The following is a 13460-nucleotide window of genomic DNA, read 5'->3' on the forward strand; positions in this document are numbered from 1 at the left end:
TCTTCTGTCTTGTTGGTGTATAGGAATGCCACTGATTTCTGTGCATTGATTTTATATCCTGCCACTTTACTGAATTCCTGTATGAGTTCTAGCAGTTTTGGGGTGGAGTCTTTTGGGTTTTCCACATAAAGTATCATATCATCTGCAAAGAGTGAGAGTTTGACTTCTTCTTTGCTGATTTAGATGCCTTTTATTTCTTTTTGTTGTCTGATTGCTGTGGCTAGGACTTCCAATACTATGTTGAATAGCAGTGGTGATAGTGGACATCCCTGCCTTGTTCCTGACCTTCGGGGGAAAGCTCTCAGTTTTTCCCCATTGAGAATGATATTCACTGTAGGTTTTTCATAGATGGCTTTTATGATACTGAGGTATGTACCCTCTATGCCTATACTCTGAAGAGTTTTGATCAAGAAAGGATGCTGTACTTTGTCAAAAGCTTTTTCTGCGTCTATTGAGAGGATCATATGATTCTTGTTCTTTCTTTTGTTAATGTATTGTATCACGTTGATTGATTTGCGGATGTTGAACTAACCTTGCAGCCCAGGGATAAATCCCACTTGGTTGTGGTGAATATCCTTTTAATGTACTGTTGGATCCTCTTGGCTAGTATTTTGGTGAGAATTTTTGCATCCATGTTCATCAGGGATATTGGTCTGTAATTCTCCTTTTTGATGGGGTCTTTGTCTGGTTTTGGGATCAAGGTAATGCTGGCCTCATAAAATGAGTTTGGAAGTTTTCCTTCCATTTCTATTTTTTGGAACAGTTTCAGAAGACTAGGTATTAATTCTTCTTGAAATGTTTGGTAGAATTCCCCTGGGAAGCCATCTGTCCCTGGGCTTTTGTTTGTTGGGAGATTTTTGATGACTGCTTCAATTTCCTTAGTGGTTATAGGTCTGTTCAGGTTTTCCATTTCTTCCTGGTTCAGTTTTGGTAGTTGATACATCTCTAGGCGTGCATCCATTTCTTCCAGGTTATCTAATTTGCTGGCATAGAGTTGCTCATAATATGTTCTTATAATTGTTTGTATTTCTTTGGTGTTGGTTGTGATCTCTCCTCTTTCATTCATGATTTTGTTGATTTGGGTCATTTCTCTTTTCTTTTTGATAAGTCTGGACAGGGGTTTGTCAATCTTGTTAATTCTTTCAAAGAACCAGCTCCTAGTTTTGTTGATCTGTTCTACGGTTCTTTTAGTTTCTATTTCATTGATTTCTGCTCTGATCTTTATTATTTCTCTTCTCCTGCTGGGTTTAGGCTTTATTTGCTGTTCTTTCTCCGGCTCCTTTAGGTGTAGGGTTAGGTTGTGTACTTGAGACCTTTCTTGTTTCTTGAGAAAGGCTTGTATTGCTATATACTTTCCTCTTAGGACTGCCTTTGCTGCATCCCAAAGATTTTGAATAGTTGTGTTTTCATTTTCATTGGTTTCCATGTATTTTTTAAATTCTTCTTTAATTTCCTGGTTGACCCATTCATTCTTCAGTAGGATGCTCTTTAGCCTCCATGTATTTGAGTTCTTTCCGACTTTCCTCTTGTGATTGAGTTCTAGTTTCAAAGCATTGTGGTCTGAAAATAGGCAGGGAATGATCCCAATCTTTTGGTACCGGTTGAGACCTGATTTATGACCTAGGATGTGATCTATTCTGGAGAATGTTCCATGGGCACTAGAGAAGAATGTGTATTCCGTTGTTTTGGGGTGGAATGTTCTGAATAGGTCTGTGAAGTCCATTTGGTCCAGTGTGTCATTTAAAGTCTTTATATCCTTGTTGATCTTTTGCTTAGACGATCTGTCCATTTCAGTGAGGGGGGTGTTAAAGTCCCCCACTATTATTGTATTGTTGTCGATGTGTTTCTTTGCTTTTGTTATTAATTGCCTTATATAATTGGCTGCTCCCATGTTAGGGGCATAGATATTTACAATTGTTAGATCTTCTTGTTGGATAGACCCTTTAAGTAGGATATAATGTCCTTCCTCATCTCTTATTACAGTCTTTGGTTTGAAATCTAATTTGTCTGATATAAGGATTGCCACCCCAGCTTTCTTTTGGTGCCCATTAGCATGGTAAATGGTTTTCCACCCCCTCACTTTCAATCTGGGGGTGTCTTTGTGTCTAAAATGAGTCTCTTGCAGACAGCATATCGATGGGTCTTGTTTTTTAATCCAATCTGATAGCCTGTGTCTTTTGATTGGGGCATTGAGCCCATTTACATTCAGGGTAACTATTGAAAGATAGGAATTTAGTGCCATTGTATTGCCTGTAAGGTGACTGTTACCGTATATTGTCTGTGTTCCTTTCTGGTCTATGTTGCTTTTAGGCTCTCTCTTTGCTTAGAGGACCCCTTTCAAGATTTCTGGTAGGGCTGGTTTCGTGTTTGCAAATTCCTTTAGTTTTTGTTTGTCCTGGAAGCTTTTTATCTCTCCTTCAATTTTCAATGACAGCATAGCTGGATATAGTATTCTTGGCTGCCTATTTTTCTCATTTAGTGCTCTGAATATATCCTGCCATTCCTTTCTGGCCTGCCAGGTCTCTGTGGATAGGTCTGTTGCCAATCTAATGTTTCTACCATTGTAGGTTACATATCTCTTCTCCCGAGCTGCTTTCAGGATTTTCTCTTTGTCTATGAGACTCGTAAGTTTTACTATTACATGTCGGGGTGTTGACCTATTTTTATTGATTTTGAGAGGGGTTCTCTGTGCTTCCTGGATTTTCATGCCTGTTTCCTTCCCCAAATTAGGGAAGTTCTCTGCTATAATTTGCTCCATTATACCTTCTGCCCCTCTCTCTCTTTCTTCTTCTTCTGGGATCCCAATTATTCTAATGTTGTTTCATCTTATGGTATCGCTTATCTCTCGAATTCTGCCCTCGTGATCCAGTAGTTGTTTATCTCTCTTTTTCTCAGCGTCTTTATTTTCCATCATTTCATCTTCTATATTACTGATTCTCTCTTCTGCCTCATTTATCCTAGCAGTTAGCGCCCCCATTTTTGATTGCACCTCATTAATAGCCTTTTTGATTTCTACTTGGTTGGATTTTAGTTCTTTTACTTCTCCAGAAAGGGTTTCTCTAATAACTTCCATATTTTTTTCAAGCCCAGCTAGTATCTTTAAAGTGATGATTCTGAACTCTAGATCTGACATCATACTAATGTCCGTATTGAGTAGGTCCCTGGCAGGCGGTACTACCTCTTGTGCTTTTTGTTGAGGTGATTTTTTCTGTCTTGTCATTTTGTGTAGAGGAGAATAGATTAATGAGAGAACAGAATGCTAGCAGAGTAACCACGTCCCCAGAAAATATACTCTAAACCAATCAGAAAAGACCTGAAGCAGTGGAAAAAGAAACGGAAAGAGAGAAAAAAGAAAAAGAAAAAGATAAAAACTAATAAAAACAAACAAAACAAAACAACAACAACAAAAAAAACCAGAATGTGATCAAATATGATCAGGCTGGTATATAGATCAGTGCCACACACTAGATTTGGGGTGTATTTTGGCTGTTAGAAGAAAGTGCCTCCCAAAAATTTAAAGAAAGAAAAACTTATATATGTACAAAAATAAGGGTTGATATGATGAAGGGATGGAATATGACTTCAAAGATGGAAATTATAAAAAAATTTATAAAAGGACTTGATAAGTTGTTTGAAAAGAGAAAGAAGAGGATTTAAAAAAAGAGAAAAAAGAAAAAAGAAAAAAAAGGGAGAGGATGTGATCAGGCAGGGGAGTAGAAAAAAACCATATACTAGAGATTTAGGGCATATTTTAATCTGTTAGAAGAAACTATCTCAAAATTTTAAAGGGAGAACAACTTATATATATATGCCAAAAATACGGGTAACTACTATGAAGGGATAGAATATGACTCTAAAAATGAAAAATAAAAATATTTTTTAAAAAAAAGGGATTGATAAAATGTTGGTTGAAAAAGGGAAAAAGAAAAATTCAAAAAAAAGAAAAAAGAAAAAAGACAGTTAAAAAAAATTAACTTTGAAAGACTAAAGAATCATGGTAAAAAAGCCATGAATTCTATGTGCAGTAGTCCCCTAGAGCTGGAGTTCTGCCGTTCTCACTGATGGGTAAACTTGGTCTTGGCTGGCTGTTCTCGCTGATCTTCTGGGGAGGGGCCTGTTGCCGTGGTTTCCAAATGTCTTTGCCGGAGGCAGAATTGCCCCGCCCTTGCCCCCTCCCAGCTAAGTAATCTGCTCGGGTTTGCTCTCTGGGGCTTTTGTTCCCTGCGAGCTTTCCGTACAGCTTTGGAGGCAGAGAGTGAAAATGGTGGCCTCCCAATCTCCGGCACGGAGGAGCCGAGAACTCGGGGCCCGCTCCTCACTGCGCCCCCAGAGAAAAGCCGTCAGTCACTCCCATCTCCCCGGTCTCCGGCCGCACTCCGTGCTCACCCGGCCTGTGACCGCGCATTTCTATCTCTGGCCCCCGACCCTGGGTGGAGTCTCTAAACCCAGTAGATCCCTGCGGTGCACTCCCGCGCGGCTCCTCCCGGGGGAGGAAGGTGAGTCTCCCCGGATCTGCCGCTTGTTGGGTCCCTGCTGGAGGAGCAGGGGCCCGACTGTGCCGTGGATCACAGTTTCTGGCAACCCCGAGCTGAGAGCCCGCGCCTGGGCTCCCCCTCTGCAGCCGGCTTCCCTGCTCCGATACCTGGGAGCTCTGCCACACTCAGGCACCCCCGGTCTTTCTGTGACCCCAAGGGTCCTGAGACCACACTGTCCCGGAGGGTTCCACCCCCCGCTTAGCCACCAGAGTGACGTCCCTCAGTGGAGCAGACTTTTAAAAGTTCCGATTTTGTGTTCCGCGGCTCTATCACTTGCCAAAAGCAGCCAACCGAGGCCCCTCCCCCGCCGTCTATCCTCCCGAATATCGCCTCGGATTCACTTCTCCGCACGTCCTACCTTCCAGAAAGTGGTCGCTTTTCTGATGAGAGAGTTGTTGCTCTTCTTTTCTTCGATCTCCTGTTGAGTCTGTAGGTGTTCAGAATGGTTTGATCCCTATCCAGCTCAATTCCTGAGAGGAGACGAAATCCAGGTCTCCTACTCCTCTGCCATCTTGCTCCGCCCCCCAGTGAAATCTCTTTTTTATCCATTTGTCTATCACTGGAAAGTTGGGTTGCTTCCATACCTTGGCTATTGTAAATACTGCTTCAATAAACATAGGGGTACATGTATCTTTTCAAATTAGTGTTTTTTTTTTCTTTGGGTAAATACCTAGTAATGGAATTATGGGATCATGTGTACCTCTATTTTAAATTTTTGAGGAACCTACATACTGTTTTCCATAGTAGCTGCACAAATTTATGTTCCCACCAACAGTGCATAAATATTACTTTTTCTCCACATCTCCCACATCCAACACTTGTTATTTCTTGTCTTTTTGATTCTGGCCATTCTGACTTGTGTGAGGTGATATCCCACTGTGGTTTTGATTTGCATTCTCTGCTGATTAATGATGTTGAGCATCTTTTCCTGTGCCTTTTGACCATCTGGATGTCTTTGGGAAAATGTCTATTCATGTCCTCTGCCCATTTTATATTCAGATTATTTGCTTGTTTGGTGTTGAGTTGTGTGAATTCTTCCTACATTTTGTATATTAAACCCTTATTGGATATATCATTTGCAAATATCTTCGCCTATTCAGTAGTTTGATCCTTTGTTTTGTTGATGGTTGCTTCCACATGTAAAAGCTTTTTATTTTGATATAGGCCCAATAATTTATTTTTGCTTTTGTTTTCCTTGCTTCAGCAGACATCCTTAGAAAAATGTTGCTAAAGATAATGTCAAAGAGATAACTACCTTTGTTTTCTTCTAGGAGTTTAATGGTTTCAGGATTCACATTTAGGTCTTTAATCCATTTTGAGTTCATTGTTTGTGTATGGTGTAAGAATGTAGTCCAGTTTCATTCTTTTGTGTGTAGCTGTCCAGTGTTCCCAATACCATTTGTTGAAGAAGCTGTCTTTTCCCTGTTGTACTTCCTTGCCTCCTTTGTCAAAGATTAACTGACTTTATAAGCATGGATTTATTTCTGGGCTCTCAATCTTCTTTCATTGAAGATTCATTTGTTTTTGTGCTAGGTCCATATTGTGTGATTATTATAGCTTTGTAATATATCTTGAAATCTGGGATTATAATACGTCCAGCTTTGTTCTTCTTCCTCAAAATTGCTTTGGCTAATTGGGTCTTTTGTGGTGCCATATAAATTTTAGTATTATTTGTTCTAGGTCTGTAAAAAATGCTTTTGGTATTTTGATAGGGATTGCATTGGTTCTATAGATTGCTTTGGGTAGTGTGGACCTTTTAACAATATTAATTCTTCCAATCCATGAGTGTAGAATATCTTTCTATTTTGTGTCATCTTCAATTTCTTTCATCAGTACTTTATAGTTTTCAGGCTACAGGCCTTTCACCACCTTGGTTGAGTTTATTTCTAGGTATTTTATTGTTTTTGGTACAATTGTAGGTGGGATTATTTTTTTAGTTTCTCTTTCTGCTACTTCATTATTAGTGTATAGAAATGCAACTGGTTTCTGGGTATTAATTTTGTATCCTGCAACTTTACTGAATTCATGAATGTATCAGTTCTAGCAGTTTTTTGGTAATCTTTTAGATTTTCTACATGGAATATCTTGTCATCTGCAAATAGTGAAAGTTTTACTTCGTCCTTGCTGATCTGGGTGCCTTTTATTTCTTTTTGTTGTCTGAGTGCTGTGGCTAGGACTTCCAGTACTATGTTAAATAACAGTGGTGAGAGTGAACATCCCTATCTTGTTCCTGACTGTAGAGGAAAAACTGAGAGTTTTTCCCCATTGAATATGATGTTTGCTGTGGGTTTTTCTTATATGGCCTTTATTATTTTGAGGTATGTTGCCTTTAAAACTACTTTGTTGGGAGCTTTTATCATGAATGCATATTGTACTTTGTCAAATGCTTTTTCTAGTGTCTGTTGAAACGATCATATGGTTCTTACCCTTTTCCTTATTGATGTGATGTATCACATTGATTGATTTGCAAATACTGAAACACCCTTGCAACCCAGGAATAAATCCCACTTGATTGTGGTGAATTATTTTTTTAATGTACTGTTGGATTCAGTTTACTAGTATTTTATTGAAGACTTTTGCATCTATGTTTACCAAAAATATTGGCCTATAGTTTTTTTCTTTTCTCTTTTCTTTCCCCTCCCTGCCTCCCACCCACTTCCTTCCTTCCTCCCTCCCTCTTTCCCTCTCTCTCTCCCTCTTTCTTTCTCTTCTTCTTCTTTTTTTTTTTTTTGAAGATTTTATTTATTTATTTGACAGAGACAGAGATAGCAAGAGCAGGAACACAAGCAGGGAGAGTGGGAGAGGGAGAAGCAGGCTTCCCACCGAGCAGGGAGCCCAATGTGGGACTTGATCCCAGGACCCTGGGATCATGACCTGAGCCGAAGGCAGACACTTAACAACTGAGCCACCCAGGCACCCTTTTCTCTTCTTTTCTTTTCTTTTCTTTCTGGTAATCTTTCATTTTGGTATCAGGGTAATGCTGGCACTACTGAATATATTTGGAAGCTTTCTTTCCTTTTCTGTTTTTTGGGGAATAGTTTAAGGAGAATGGGTATTAACACTTCTTTAAATGTTTAGTAGAATTTACCTGTGAATCCATCTGGTCTTGGACTTTTGTTTGTTGGGGCCTTTTTGATTACTGATTCAATTTTGCTACTAGTAAGTGGTATGTTCAGATTTCGTATTTCTTCCTGATTTAGTTTTGGAAGACTGTATGTTTCTAGGAATTTATCCATTTTTTCTAGGTTGTTCAGCTTGTTAACATATTTTTCATAGTAGTCTTTCATAATTCTTTGAATTTCTGTGGAGTTTGTTGTTATTTCTCCTTTTCATTTCTGACTTTGAGTTCTCTCGTTTTTCTTGATGAGTCTGGCTAAAGATTTATCAATTTTGCTTATCTTTCCAAAGAACCAGTTCTTGGACTCATTGATCTTTTCTATTTTTTGTCACTTTTTCATTATTTCAACTGTTATCTTTATTATTTTTTCTTCCTACTAACATTGGACTTTGTTCTTGTTTTTCTTGATCCTTTAGGTGTAAAGTTAGTTTAAGTTTTCTTATTTCTTGCTATAAATTTCTCTCATCAAATTGCTTCTGCGGTATCCCAAAGATTTTGGATCATTGTGTTTCCATGTTCATTTTTTTCCATGTAATTTTTAGTTTTCTTTTTGATTTCCCTGTTGACCCATTTGTTCTTTAGTAACATGTTTTTTGCCTTTGTGTGTTTGGGGTTTTTCTTTTTGTGTGTGTGTGTCCATTTTTTTTTCCTGTAATTGGTTTCTAGTTTCATACTGTTGTGGTCAGAAGAGATGCTTGATATGATTTCAGTTTTCTTAAATTTATTGAGACTTGTTTCGTGGCCTAACATCTATACTGGAGAATGCTCCATGTGCACTCAAAGAAAAGAATGTGCATTTTTCTGTTTTGGGATGGACTGTTCTGTATATATCTGTTTAGTCCATCTTGTCTAAGGTGTTTTTAAAGCCATTGTTTCTTTGTTGATTTTCTGTCTGGATGATCTAGCCACTGATGTAAGTGGGGTCTTAAAATTCCCTATTATTGTAATTCCCGTCAATTTCTCGCTTTATGTCTGTTAATATTTGCTTTATGTATTGAAGTCTTCCAATGTTGTATGCATAAATATTTATAATTGTTATGTTCTCTTATTGGATTGATCTCTTTATCATTATGTAGTAATCTTTGTCTCTTGCTACGGTCTTTGTTTTAACGTCTATTTTCTCTGACATAAGTATTTCTTGCTTGTTTTTTTTTTTTTTTTTCCCATTTGGATTTACATGGAATATCTCTTTCCATCCCTTTACTTTTAGTCTGTGTGTGCCTTTAGGTCTTAAGCAAATCTTTTGTAAGCACTATCTAGATGGGTCTTGGTTTTCTGTCCATTCAGTCACCTTCTGTCTTTTGATTGGAGGCTTTAGTTCATTTACATTGGAGTAATTATTGATAGGTATGTACTGATTGCCATTTTGTTCCTTGTTTTCTGGTTGTTTTTATAGTTCTTCTCTTTTCCTTTCTTTTTGTCTTGTTTGCCTCTGTTGTAGTTTGATGGCCTTCTTTAGTGTTATGCTTGGACTCCTTTCTCTTTAAATTTTGTGTATCTATTACAGATTTTTGGCTTGTGGTTAGCATTGGGTTCATATATAACATTTTATGTGTATAGCAGTCTGTATGAAGTTGATGGTTGCTTAAGTTTGAACACATTTTAAAAGCACTAAAATTTTACTCCCTTCCACGTTTTTATGTATATTATGTCCTGATTTTACATCTTTCAATTTTTTGTATCCCTTAACTAATTTTTGTAGATATAATTGATTTTACTATTTTGTGTTTTAATCTCCATATGCTTTACAAGTGACTAATCTACTACCTTTACTATTTGTTTGCTTTTATCTGTAAAAATTTTCCTTTCATGATTTTCTTCTAGTTATGGTCTTTTCTTTCCACTTAAAGAATTCCCTGTAACATTTCTTGTAAGACTGGTTTAGTAGAGATGAACTCCTTTAACTTTTGTTTCTGGGAAACTCCTATGTCTCCTTCAATTCTGAAACGATAATCTTGATGGGTAGAGTATTCTTGGTTATGGGTTTTTTCCTTTCAGCACTTTGAATATATCATACCACTCTCTTCTGACCTTCAAAGTTTCTGCTGAAAATCCACTGATAGCCTTATAGGGTTTCCTTGTATATAACTTTTTTGATGCTGCTTTTAAGATTCTCTCTTTATCATTAATTTTTGCCACTTTAATTATTATATGTCTTAGTGTGGATTTCATTGGTTCATCTTGTATTGAGCTGTCTGTGCTTCCTGGACCTGGATGTCTGTTTCCTTCCCCAGATTAGGGAAATTTTCAGCTATTTTTTTTTTTTCCAAATAAGTTTTCTGCTCCCTTCTCTCTCTTCTCCTTCTGGGGTCCCAGTAATGCAAATGTTATTACATTTGATGATGTTACAGAGACCCATTTACCTATTCTCAATTTTTATTATTCTTTTTTCTTCTTGCTGTTCAGCTTGGTTGCTTTCCATTACCCTGTCTTCCAGATTTCTGATCCATCCATCTGCATCCTTTAATCTGCTGTTGATCCTCTTTGCTGTGTTTTTAAAATTTAAGTTATTGAATTCTTTACCTCTGACTGGTTCTTTTTTATATTTTCTAACCTGTTTTTGGAAGTTCTCACTGAGTTCATCCCCTCTTTTCAAATCCAGTGAGTATTTTTATGACCATTGCTTTGAACTCTTTATCAGGCATGTTGCTTATCTCCATTTTGTTTAGCTCTTTTTCTGTGACTTTGTCTTGTTCTTTCATTTGAGATATATTCTTTTGTCTCTTCATTTTGCCTAATTCTGTATTTATTTCCATGTATTAGGTAGGTCAGCTATATCTCCTAGTCTTGAAAATAGTGGCCTTAAGTAGAAGAGATCCTGTGGAGCCTTATACTACAGTCCCCCCTTGTCAGCAGAACCATGTTCTCCAGGAGTGTCCCTTGTGTGGGCTGCATGTGCCCTCCTGTTGTGGCAGATTGTTGTGGGCATTTAGTCGATGGGGCTGAGCCTCAGCCCAACTGGCTGCAATGACTCTCACCTGCTATGAATGCATGGGGCAGGCTTGCTCCCTGTGCTATTGGGAGGCCTAGTTGCAACCACAAGGGTGGGTGGGGCTGGCAGTCAGCTTACCTGTCTGCAGTTAGCCTCTGTTATAGTTGGAGGTATCTGGAAGGGCAGGGCTTGCTTCCTGCACAACCAGCTAAGAGGCCCAGCTGCAGGAACTGTGCAGTGCTGGTGTTTAGGGTTATCTTCCCACCTCCCCAGGGGAAAAGTTACTTTGTAGTGGTGCTGGTCCTGGCTGGGGCTGCCAGTCAAGTGTGGCAGAGCAGGAGATACTTTAGAAGAGTGCCTGCCAGGGCAGACAGGTTGGGTGGTGTGAGTCTGCTTGGGAATACTGGGGCAAGTACATGGTACTCTCAAGGGAGATGCAGAATGTTAAAACTGGTTCCCACAAGCACCCAGCTTTCTAGGCTGGGGGAAGGGAAAAAAAATGGTACTTTTGTTTCAGGAGAAATCTTCAGATCCCTGACCCTACAGCACCATGTGCTAAGATTAGTCAATAAATTTTCTTCACATAAACCCCAGGTACTTTTCAAACTTCTGCTTCTATGCTGTGTTTTATGCTCCATTATTTAATATGCTGGCTTTTTAAGGGCCAGGACTCAGTTTCCTATCTCCCTCCAGCTCTCCTGGAGTTCAGCCCCAATGATTTTCAAAGCCAGAAGTTATGGGGACTCTTCTTTCCAATGCAGGTCCCCAGGGCCTGGGATGCTTAGTGTGGGGTCTGATTCCTTTGCTCCTCCATGCTTGTGATATCTCTCCCATTTGTAGTTAGTTAGGCTGGGGATTTGGTTCCTGATCACGTCTCTGCCCCTCCTACCCTTTTTGATGTGGCCTTCTGTCTGTGACTCTCTGTGGAAATCTGTTCTGCCAGCCTTCAGGTTGTTTTCAGAGTTCGTTGCTTTAGATGTAGTTGTTGCCTCAGTGTGTCCCTGGGACAAAGTGAGCTCAGAATCCTTGTACTTTTGTTTCCCTCCCAAACTGCCCCTACTGTTTTTAAAATCTGGAAAATAAAATTAAGAAAAAAAAAAATGAAGAAACAATTTTGTTTTCCTGTTAGGACTTCCCCCAAATGCAAAGTACTGCTAAGGAATAAGAAGTCTCAAATTGCAGATGAAAAATTTACTCCAGCTCCAAATGGCTAAGGCAAAGGCTCCAAACATGGAAGTGAAGGAAATAGCATAGTTTTATTTTGATGTACAGTTGGAATAGAGAATAAAAGAAAATATCACTGTAATGGAGCAAAACATAATGAATCTGGAGGATAAATCTGGACATTAAAAGTTATTGGATAGCACACTCTCAGCCACTCCTTTGGAGGAGTGATCACAACACTACACAGAGAAACTAATAGGTTACCCCATGTCTTGTTAAAGTGCGTGGGTTTTGGATTTGCCAGAGGCCCTTGCGATTTGATCGTAAGTGCCCTCTTTCTTTACATTGTTGTCATTGGGGGCACCTGGGTGGCTCAGTCGGCTAAGTGTCCGACTCTTGAGTTTGGCTCAGGTCATGATCCCAGGGTCATGAGATCGAGCTCCTCATTGGGCTCTGCACGGGGTGTGGAGCCTGCTTACGATTCTCTCTCTCCCTCTCTGTTTGCTCCTCCCTCCCTCTCTCATAATAAAATAAGAAAAAAAAAATGGTTGCCATTTGTTCTCTGTAGCTCTTTCTATTTACATATTAGAATAAGCAAGGTTTAGAAAGATAATGCCATCCTTACCCATGACATTAAACCTCTCTTTTTTTATTTTTCTACTTATTTCCCTTGTCCTTTACTAAGACAAAATCTCCTCAATTGAAATACTGTTTTTTTAAAAAAAAGAATTAAAACACCACTAGTTTAGATTACTTTAAATCTTCGTATAATTTCACATTCATTGTCTTAGTAACTGGCAAATTAAATTAAATTGATATTATTTAAGCTTTTTAAAGATACATAAGCTATGAAAAGATAAATGTCTTGTACATCTGAAATGTGATGGAGCAAGAATTATAATTCCACTAAGGCCTTTGGCCCTAGGATAGTTCTATTTCCTATAGGAGAATGCTTTTGTGGCATGATTCCTTAAGGCCTAAGAAATAAAATGCAATCAGTTAGGAGGTGTTTTTACTTAAGACAAACAGAGAAAATACCCACATATCTTGTGCATATACTGGAAAAATTTAAAATGTAGATCACTTGTTTCAATGGAGTGAAACAGACTTTGAGGTCTTGCTTCTTAGACTGGGACAGGGTGCCTACTACTTAGGCTATATTGGGGGAGTTACATGTAATGTTGGAATTTCAGTTACTTCAAAATGTTCTTGGCATAGGTCTTTTTCTTGAAAGATATTGAATCCTTTTTTCTTTATCTTTCATTCATGAAAAAATAAATACTAAATATTGTACTAGATGCCTTTCATGAGTGAACAGACTCATGAAACTACATTTCTCACCTCCCTTGTTTTCCCAAAGGAAAGCAAAGCTATATTCTCATAAAATATTCTTTATAATTTAAGTTCTTACTTTAATATTGTCATTTTACGCCTCATACTTACACCTGCATTTTAATAAATGCAAAACAATGTGCATTTCCTGGTGTGTCTCTGGGGATATGTGTTTTAATCCTTTTGTTATTTTGCACTGATTTAGAGCCTCTTCTCTGGGCCATTTGTGCTGTCATAAGTTGTGTCTTTAAGTGATGGCATTATTATCATGAAGAAGAATAATGTTTCTGTTAATGCCTATGTCATTATTTAAAAGGATAATTATAATAATTCTTCATGAGACTACTTCACAACATGAGGTAGGTGAGAAAGAGGTATT

The sequence above is a fragment of the Neomonachus schauinslandi genome, chromosome 2 (assembly GCF_002201575.2).
Source record: "Neomonachus schauinslandi chromosome 2, ASM220157v2, whole genome shotgun sequence".
NCBI lineage: Eukaryota > Metazoa > Chordata > Mammalia > Carnivora > Phocidae > Neomonachus > Neomonachus schauinslandi.